Below are 11306 nucleotides of genomic sequence, written 5' to 3' on the forward strand. Positions count from 1 at the left end.
GCACTCCTTTTCCGAAAAGATTCATCTCTTTGCTCTACAAACTTAGCCCAATCATTATCATTAATGAACATCTCATACTTTTTTGGACGTCCCGGGGCCTCTTCAAGAAAGTTTCCTTCTTTATCCTTAAGATAGCTGTTTGTTAGATAAGCTTTCCACCCTCTATATCTTCTTCCGGCCAAACTAAGAATGAAGCGTTTACGCTCATCTGGTATGGTAAAAGACCTCTGCAAACAAACATACGCATAGAGTGTGTTAGTATAAGTAATTTAATCAAATTATCGTTAAGATAATAACAACAACCATATATGATACCTTAAGCTCGTCCCAAATCATGTCTTTTTTCTCATCCAACTCTTTGCTTTTCAGATTCCATTTAGCTAAGGAGACTGGAATATGCAAACGAACAAGTGTACCAATATAGCTTGTCAACTTTGCAGAATTAGGACCAGTTGGTTGGTTATCAGAATTCCATTCCAAATTATATATCAATCATTGGTCTCTATGTCGAATGATTCCCTTCATAAGGGACACACCTCGTGCAACTTCTTTTGATGATGTATCCGGAGCATCTTGTGAGTTTTCTTGTGGGTTCTCTTGTGGGTTTTCTTGTGGGTTCTCCTGTGGGTTTTCTTAATTACTAGCCATTGAACCTGTATAAAACAAACTAAAGCACATTAGTACACTATTAATAAGATAACAATCTATACAAGTCAAATGGAAGTCAAACCATGCATGTACAAGTTAATCGGAATCGAAATCGGTGAAATCAGAATAAGCGACAAAAAAAGAAAGTTGTCGGAATTGAACGAAATTTACATGGCTATGGTAAAACGTCCTCACGGACTCAAAAATGAAGTCGGTTTTCCGAAATTCAGACCCTAAGCCCGACTTTTGATCACAGGCAGAACCAAAACCGATAAAAAAACAGTCCCGAAATGTAAAGATAAGTGAATGAGCAGATCCGAAATTGTCAAAATAGTATAGTTACATGTAAAGAAGTCGACAAACGGATACATGGTTCAAAAGTTATGTACAAAACGAAAATATGCACCAAAATTGAATAAGTATTGTAACAATCGGAATACAAATTGAAAAAACTATACAAATTGAATATATAACATTAGTCGGAATATGTATACTGTAATACGGTGAACTGACTTTATTAATCGGAATGTCGCGGTAAGCAAGAGTCGCCACCGACTTTTATTTTATCCAAATATTAGAAAGGCTAAAAGAACAGAAAAAAACCTTTTAAAGAAATTTTGAGTTCGGGGGGTAATTATGCAAAGGGAAGGTGTAAGGCACCCTTTGCATCCATGGTTTTCCATGGGCTCTTAATTGCTTTGCTCGTTTTGAAACCAAAAGTTTAGAAATGTATAGAAGAAGAAGAAACAAGGACTTTAGCTCGTAAATGAGCGTAGCCTTGAAAGTGTTTAGAAAATAGTAGAAAGATGTTTTTAAACCAGAGCATGCAATTAAGGGCAAATTACCTGGTTAGATGAAAAATGTTCTTTTTAGCCTTTCAGGGTGAAAGGGTCTATCCATGCCATAAGAGGGCAGGAAGCCTTTCATTTGGAGGTTGAAGGGTCATCGAAGCATCCTTTGCCATAAGACTGTCCCATGCCATAGAAGGGCAGGTAGTCTAAGGCAAGGATCAGAATAAGCCATTTCGTAGGCAGCCAGAAGATACCTCAACCTTTTTCCGTAGGCAACTTCCGAGGGTCAAGGTCATATTTGTGTATCGAAGGCAGCATCATTTAGGGTCGTATGACCTTTGGTTATCGAGGCAGCATGGCTGAGGTATCCTCATATTCGAGGGACATGGCTTATTCTGCAAGAAACACAAGGCAACAGGCAACAAGGCAACAGGCAACAGGCAACAAGGCAACAGGGAGGTTACCCCAAAAGTGTGCGTGGGTGCAACAATCACGTGGTTAATTCAATCAAATTATCTTATAATTAGTTATTCTAATTCAATTAACAGGCTTGCACTCCCTAGAATTACTAACCACACAATAATATAACAATAACAATGGGGAAGGGAAATTGTAACCAGCGGAGGAGAGGGGAATTGAAACCAGCGGGATATAATTAAAAATTAAAACGGAAAATATTAGAGTTAGGGTTACCAATACACGTAGCTTTGGCATTTGACAAACCCTGAAAAGGAAAAGAAGAGACAGAAAACAGAGAGTGAGTGCATTATCGGTTCGAAGGCGAACTTTATTAACCATAAAAGTAAAAATAATGAAATTAATAAATAAAATAATAATAAAAGACACTTAGCTTCGAATTTGATCTGATACGGTTGGCGGAAAGCCTCGGGAGTAACCCTGAAAAAGGCAAGGCAGAAATAGTGAAGGCAAGACAAACCCCTGATTTTAAAAGAAATTAAAATATGCTTTAAAGATAAGGTACTTAGCTCTGGGTTTTTGATCAGGCGCGTCATCGGAGCGAACCATGTTGATAACCCTGAAAAGGCAAGGCACAAAAGAAAAGAAAAGATTTTAGTGTATTAGAATGTTCGACACCAACCCTAATCAAGGGACGTAAATTGAATAAGATAATGTAAACGATTTAATTAATTATTGGTCTCGCGACCTAATTAATTAAATCGGGAAGAGGAAATAAAATCAGACACACAGATATTTTTTATGAATTTTTTAGAATAAAAAATAAAACATATGTGAAATTTTTGATTATATAAATAATTAGATATAAATTAAATAAGTAAATAAGTAAATATATAAGAAAATAAATAATTTAAATATTAATTAAAAAAAAGATTTTTAGAAAATAATTATAATAGTTGTATTATAATAATGAAAAGAAAATGATTAAAAAGCATAATATATACTAATATATAAATAAAAGTAGGGTTATGTAATTAAAACTAAAAAAAATTGAAAAATACTTAGCTGGATCCAGTGTGGCGCACGAGCGTGGTGTATGATGGTCACGCAGCATCAGGCGCATTGGATGAAGAACTAGCGAGATCTGATGGTCAGGATGGTGAGGGTACACGCTAACGCGTGTTTCATGTCGCGTGGGATCCGTCTGCAAACCAAAGCCAAAACGCGCGCGAACCCTTCAAACTAACCAACCAGGTGGTGCCACGCAAGCGTCTTCTACCTCTAGCCCCTTCTTTTAACAGCGCTCCTTTTCAGATGCGCTATAATATGTCTCCTCCATTCCTGAAAAATAGCGAATAGGGGCAAACAAGAACAGAAATTTTTCGCACCAGGTCCATTGAATTCGTATGGACCTTGCGAATTCAACCATGGTATCAATTGGTTCTAATTTCACCTGTGGAGAAAAACCCTAATCCAAACCGAAAACCCTAACAATGGCAATTAGTAGCAAACACGCATGGAAAAGCAATTAACGGTCCAGAAACAATCATTACATCAAGGCAAACAATGTTATGCAATAAGATTTCAATGAGGATGCATGAAAAACACAAATCGAATCAATTTTCAGAAGAACAAACCGTGGGATGTAGTGAAGTGTTCTTGGTGATGCAGTGCTTGAAATCGATCGGGAGAGGTTCCTTGGAAGTCCAGGGATGAATTGAGATCAACAAAAAGCCTTGAATCACCTTGTAGCCAAGAATTGGAATTTGAATTTTGTATGAATTTTGAACTCGGATTTGATGGCTCTTTGGGCTGCCAATTCGTGAACCCTTGCCTTTGGTTTGTTTGTGTACTTATAGAGACTGATTAGGGTTGTCTAAACTGAATAAAATCTTGTTGAATCCTTAGATGCAAGTTTTGGAAAATTTGATTTGAATATCTTTCTTAATTTGTCAAATTTTGCCAATATAGTCCAATCTCTTGCCAATCTCTTTTCCACAAACTTGAATCAATTATTTATGTTGATTGATAATTGAATTTGATAAAAATATGACTAAATCAAATCTTTTCAAATTTCTTTGATTTACTTGATTTAAATCTTATTTTAATTATTAATAATTCAACAAAAAAACCAAATAATCATCATAATTTCGTGGAAAATTGTTTATGGGCTCTAGAAGACTTGAGGATCAAGATTGGATAAAAAAAACTTGGGCCCATTTGCAAAAATATTCAAATTCTTTCATATTTTTCCCTCCAAAATAGTCCAACTTTGACAAGGTGTATCTCCCTCAATTTTTGAGGTATGGATGAGTTCTAGGACTTTTTAGAATCCTTAGGGAGTCCTCTAACCAGTGTCTTTGGTTTCATCTCAAAATCCTTTTCCATTCTCATTTTATGTCCTTTTGAAAAAAGGGTCTCTTTGTTGACTTTTGAGAAGGGCCTATAATGTATGAAGCCATATCTCTTAAACCATTGACCTATGAGCTTTGATTCTTGTACTATTGGATAGAGGAATGAATTCCCTTTAAAATGAGCTTTGGTGGGAATTTTTCTGATGAAGTATGAATATTTGGTGAATTTTCAAAGTTTTGGTTGACTTTTTCAGTTCATGCCCAAAATAGTAACTTTTGACCTTTGTCTTTTCTGATCTTTCCTTGCATCATCATGATCAACCCTTGATCAAATGATGATTTTAGGGTTATGAGGATGTTGTTGACCAAATATCTTGAGTTTTGACTGTGTATTGACTTGAAATGACTATTTTGCCCTTGAGAGTCGATTGTTGCCCTAATCAAGATTTGAGGGACTCAACTTTCTCTGATTGGCTTGGAACTTTACATGGAGATTCTTTGGGATGTTTGTGACCCTATGGAACCACCTTGAGCCATTGATTCAGTGATTTTCCTTTGAAAGAACCAAACCCTAGTTCAGAACTTTGTATAGGAGAATTTGTATAGGAGCTTTGCATATAGATTTGAAACTTGAATAGGAGAAATAGTGTGGGCAAATTTTGGGGTATGACATATACTATTACCTTTTTCACTAACGTCTCTTTCTTTTCTTGGTAGGATTGTGTGCTACGCGTCTCTTAACAACGCGGACGGTTGGATTGATCCAAATACCCTCATTATGATCATTTCTAGTACAAGATTCGTTCTCATCTTGATCGTTTCTTGTACAAGATTCAATGCCAACACCAATATCACCTTGATCTCCAATGTTTTCATCAACTATTTTGTTTGATAAAAGCACTATAGACCATTTCGTACTTGTCGGATCATTGACATAGAACATTTGTTTAGCTTGAGAGGCTAGAATGAAAGGCTCATCTTTGTACCCCACCCTGTTGAGATTCACTTGCAAAAATCCTGACTTATCCATTCGTATGCCACTATTATTTTCAACCCACTTGCAACCAAATACAGGAATTTGAAACTTTGCGTAATCAAACACCAAAATGTGCTCGATAACCCCAAAATATGACAAATTTGCAAATTTCGGATTTAAGTCATTCGCACTTGATATGTGCATTGCTTCAGCTACCAAGGTAACACCACTATTTTGCATAGTACTTTTATCATCCTGTTCTTTGGTATAAAATGTGTATCCATTAATTGCGTATGCGCTATATGAAAACACAATTATACTTGGACCATAGGCTAAACATCTCAACCTTTCTGTTACCGAAGCAGGATCTAAACGATACTTTGAATAAATATGTTCCCTAAACCACGATATGAAACTTCGATTGTGCTCTCGTACTATCCAGTTCTCATTTCTATTCGGATTTAAATCTCGGAGAACAATCTTGTGCATTTCAACATACGGCTCAACCTCAATCTCATTGTGCAGAACATACAAGTGTGCTTGATCCCGTTCGACCATTGATATTGTCACAACTTTATTTCCAATTAGCCTTTTTCCTTCTTTTTTTTTCGACAATATGAGATTTGGGGAGTCCAATTGATTGAACATTTGACAGATATTCAGTACAAAACTCAACCGCTTCTTCATTAACGTATCGTTCGGCAATACAACCCTCCGGTCGACTTCTGTTTTTCACGTACCCTTTTAATATTTTCATATAACGTTCAGCAGGGTACATCCATCTCATATAAGCTGGTCCGCACAATTGTGTCTCTTTCACAAGATGAACGACTAGATGAACCATTATGTCAAAAAACGAGGGAGGAAAATACATTTCAAGATCACATAAAGTAACAACTATCTCTTTTTGCAATGTTGGTAAGATCGCGGGATCGACCACCTTACTGCAAATTGACCTGAAGAAGAAACACAACTTAGTTATTGCGCTTCTTACTTTTTCTGGAAGAATAGAACGTATACCTATTGGTAAAAAATGTTCCATTATAACATGGCAATCATGCGTCTTCAAACTCTTTAACTTGAGGTCTTTCATGGACACAAGTCTTCTAATATCTGAAGAGTAGCCTTCTGGAACTTTAACTTCACTGAGGAACTTACACAATGTTTTCTTCTCCTTTCTAGATAGAGTGTAAACAGCAGGTGGCAGATATGTTCGTTTTCCTTTCGTCACGGGTCCCAATTCAGTTCTCATTCCCATGTTTACCATGTCCTTCCTTATGTTAAGGCCATCCTTAGACTTTCCTTGTATATTGAGTAACGTACCTATGACGCTGTCAAATACATTTTTTTCAATATGCATAACATCATGGAAATGTCTTACGTACAACGACTTCCAATATGGAAGTTCAAAAAAAATTGACTTCTTCTTCCACCCACCCTTGACAAGTGAATGTGCAAAAGGCTTGCCAAACTGAGTGCTCACATCTTTCACCTTTTCAAAAATTTGATCACCTGACAAAAAAGGCGGGGTTGTACGATGTTCAGCCTTTCCATTGAATGCTTTTCTCCACCCACGGTAGTGATGATTAGAATTTAAGAATCTACGATGGCCGAGAAAGACATTCTTCTGACAAAGCTCCAATCGTGTCGTATCGGTTTCATCTTCACAAACAGGACACGCCTTTTGACCTTTATTGCTGTACCCGGATAGATTTCCGTATGCTGGAAAATCATTAATTATTCCAAACAACATCGCCCTCAAGTTGAAACTTTCTTTCCTATACCCATCGTAAACCTCCACACCGTTCTCCCACAAAAACTTTAAATCTTCGATTAACGGTGCCAAGTATACGTCTATGTCATTCCCTGGTTGTTTAGGCCCAGAAATTAGCATAGATAACATCATGTACTTACGCTTCATACATAGCCACGGAGGTAGGTTATAAATCATAAGAATCCCAGGCCATGTGCTATGCGAGATACTTTGAATACCATGCGGGTTCATTCCATCAGTAGACAATGACAAGCGAAGGTTTCTTGCTTCTTTTCCAAATTCAGGATAATCAGTATCAACTTTCATCCATTGTGGCGAGTCTGCCGGATGTCGCAACTTTCCATCAATAATTCTTTCATCTGCATGCCAAGTCAAGTGTCTTGAATCGGTTTCACTACGATACATGCGTCTAAATCTCGGAATTATAGGAAAATACCATAAGACTTTGGCCGGAGACAACTTTTTCTTATATCGAGGGGCACCGCATTTAGGACAATCATTCAACGCTGCATACTCGTTTCGAAACAAAACGCAATCGTTTGGACATGCATGTATCTTATCATAGCTCATGCCAATAGAGGACAACATCTTTTTGGCCTCATACGTTCGATTGGGAAGAACATTATCATCTGGTAGCATATCTTTCATAAGGGCTAATAACTCTGTGAAACTTTTATCCGACCATCCATTGTCCGCCTTTAAGTTGTACAACTTTAACACCGCAGACAATCTTGTGAATTTTGTACAACCCTCATACAACGGTTTCTCTGCATCGCTTACCAACCTCTCGAACATTTTGGGACAATCCTCAAGATCTTCTTCAAGCGCTTCTGCAATATCTTCGACTCGATCATAATCATATGTGTCTGTGCAATCGTCGTTTGAAGCATACTTCGTATTACAGCTCGACTCAACATTCCCGTTACTTTTCTCACCATGCATTGTCCAACATGTATAACTTCTATCAATTCCAAACCGTAGTAAATGCGATGCCAATTTATTCCAGTCAATCTTACCCCCATAACAGCAACCCAAGTAAGGACACGGCATTCGAATCGGGTCTTTGGAGTGCGCAACCGTAAACTTAACGAATTCCCATACCCCTTTCTCGTACTCTTTCGACAATCGGTTTGAATTCATCCATGTTTTATCCATGTCTTAATTAAGCTAAACAAATGCTTTTGCTTCTTGGTTTCTCTATCAAGTACTAAGGAATTCTGTCAAGATAAGAAATAGCTATCATCATTATGTCTTGATCAGAATACCTAATGAAATCCTATAACAAGTGTGAATAATTAATAGAAATAAATCTTGTCAAACCACTCAAGTCTTGAAATATAATGTAACTGCTGTGAATAAGCAACACTTAAGCAATACCTAATGAGATCCTATAGCTTTCATATTGGTTAAGTTGGTAGCTAGCTAAAGATAGGAAGTTACAGTTGTCTTGATTGTTTGAGTCTCTAAAAGAAGACAGTACCTTATTTCAGCTTACCCCCGATTTCTTAAAGAAGACATTACCTTATTTCAAGGTAATATAAGTCCACAAACCAAAAAACTGGTTGAGAGACACTAAATTGAAATTAAATAGAACCATAAACAATAAACTATAAGCAGAAAACAACAAACTATAAGCAAGAAGAAAGGACTAGTAACCTGAGTTGGACTTGATGTGGGAGACGGGTAGGTTTGAATCGGCGTTTTGTACAAGTAGAAACCAGAGCCTTCAAAGTAACTGTAAAATTAAATAAAAATATACCAAAACAAATCAATAGACCTCCAGTAGAATAATAATATGATTAGTATTGTCTCCATGGAGATTATACAAACATAGGCTCAAATTAGCACAAATTTAAAACAAATATGGAAAATCAAAAATCTGAAGACATTTTATCAAACTTTCAGGAACTATCTTATATCAATGAGATTTGTGTATTTTTGTGTTATATTTTAAGTCACAAAATTAGGTGGCTTGCCATGGTAGATTAAGTGTCCCTTGAGAATCTGAGACACCTATACAAAGTATACTATGATACTATTGATCTTGAGATTGTTGGTTTACAATTAAAACAAAAGTATGGAGAATTTTAAGATTACTCTTTTGATCTTTTCCACTTCTACTTCACCTTTTTTCACAGTAACTAAATAACATACCTTGGCACCGGCCTTTACACTTTCAGCCTCAACACCAACACTTAGGACCTGAAACAAATATGAAAAATTATCAAATAGTAAAAATACACAATAACTTGTTTCAAAATAACGAATCTTCAGATCTAAAACACCATAAGGCACACTATTTAATATGTATACTTACTTCGCCGGTAAGATATCGCTCAAATTTAACATCTGACTTTGGCAACAAAATTCCACCAGCGGTTGTCTGCCCCAAAAAAATTACATTCGCAAATCAGCTATGCAATCATGCACTATCCAAATCAAACTCTAAATCGTGATGTTATGATCGTGTAGGTACAATATCATGATCAACTCTAAATCAAACTTCATCAATATACAATATCATGAACAACTCTAAATCAAACTTCATCAATATACATTAACAACTAACCTATCCAGACACAAAAGTTCACACACTCATAAAATCGATCGTGTAGTTACAATATCATGATCAATACAACCATAATTGCAGCATCTTAAAAACCAATAATCAAAAATGAAATTCCATGTACTAAATCCATACAGAATCTGAACTTTCAAACTACACTCCATGTACTACATTCCAATTTCAGCTACAATTTTTGTTTCATAAAAATCTATCAAACTCAAATCAATCTCATTGTCACTTAAACAGAATCTGAACTTTCAAACTAAATTGACTCAATGACTGACTCCTAACCTCTGAACCTAAGCTACTAAATCCAAACAAAGAGAAAGAACCTTTACCTATATGTGTCTTTCGATTAATCGCTTCTTGAACAAAAGCCCAGAGTTGAACAAGCGACGAGTAGAAGCCGTTGAGAAGAAGACGATGAGAACAAGCGTATGCGCAGAAACGATGGCTCACGATTGAGAACGGAGAATGGTGGCTCACGATTTTCTGAGATGGTGAGTTGAAATGGTGAGTTAAAATGCTGAGAAAGAGGAATTAGGGATTTCAAAGATTTTCTAAGTTTTCTGCGGGCAGCAATGGCAGAGAAAGAGGAATTAGGGATTTGGAAACGATGAAGCGCGTTTAGAATAATTTTGTTTTTAAAAAATTTTAATTTTAGAAAGGCTATGACAGCGCTTCTGAAAAGCGCCTTCGTAGCCAGGCCTTTACCAGCGCTTTTTGGGAAAAAAGCGCTCCTGTAGCCCACCCCCTATAGCAGCGCTTCTGAAAGCGCTTTCGTAACCCCCCTTATACCAGCGCTTTTAGAAAGCGCTTTCGTATCCCCCCTATACCAGCTCTTTTGGAAAGCGCTTTCGTAACCCCCCCCCTATAAGAGCGCTTTTTTAGCGTGTTTTTTAATTTTGTTTTTAGCGAAGCCTATACCAGCGCTTTTTCCTAAAAGCGCTTTCGTAGGGATGCTGCTAAAAGACAAATTTGATATAGTGAATCCTCGTGTGATTAGAAGATTTTAGAAAGAGAGAGCCTCTTCATGGTGGCCGGCTAGAACACTTTCCCCATAAGCCCTCATCGATTAATAGGAAGGCAGGGGCTAGATGCCTCCTCTTTGGAGAACAACCAACCCATGATCACCTTTTAATTGGCGAAGGAGAAAAGCATCGATTTCATAAGGAATTGTGTGACGAAGTCTTGGAGAACCAAAACATTTGAGTGTTGCTTGTGAGTGATTACACATGTTTTATGAAGTCTATTTAAATGAATTAATATAGTTTCCTTTTGAAGGGTCAATTCAATTTATTAAGTCAGTTATTAGGGAATCGTTTAATGAAGTATTGGAGAAACGAAACACCTAAGTGTTGCATGCGAGTCAATAAACGTGTTTCATTTTGAATGCTAGAATATAGGTACCTTTTGAAGTGTCTGTTTCATTTTTTGAGTCCTTTTCCCAACCCTAGCGGTAACCCAATTTTTAAGCATTTCATTTTCTTACAACCGTAAGTTTAGCGTTTCATTTTAAAGGGGGACTAAAAGGTTAAAAATATATAAATAGGGGGATCAAAAGTGTATTGATGCCTTTAAATTGTTTAAAATATATGTGTGTAATATTTAGATAAAAAATGAATTTTCTAATAAAATAACATGATTCACTAAATGGATAGTCACTACTAGAAAAAACACTTCTTATGACAACGATATCACCTCACATATCGAAAACTGAGGTATAATTCATGGATGCGCCATGTTTATTTTTTCTTAAAAATATACAATCTATTTTGTC

This window comes from Vicia villosa, linkage group LG4 (assembly GCF_029867415.1).
Source record: "Vicia villosa cultivar HV-30 ecotype Madison, WI linkage group LG4, Vvil1.0, whole genome shotgun sequence".
Lineage (NCBI taxonomy): Eukaryota > Viridiplantae > Streptophyta > Magnoliopsida > Fabales > Fabaceae > Vicia > Vicia villosa.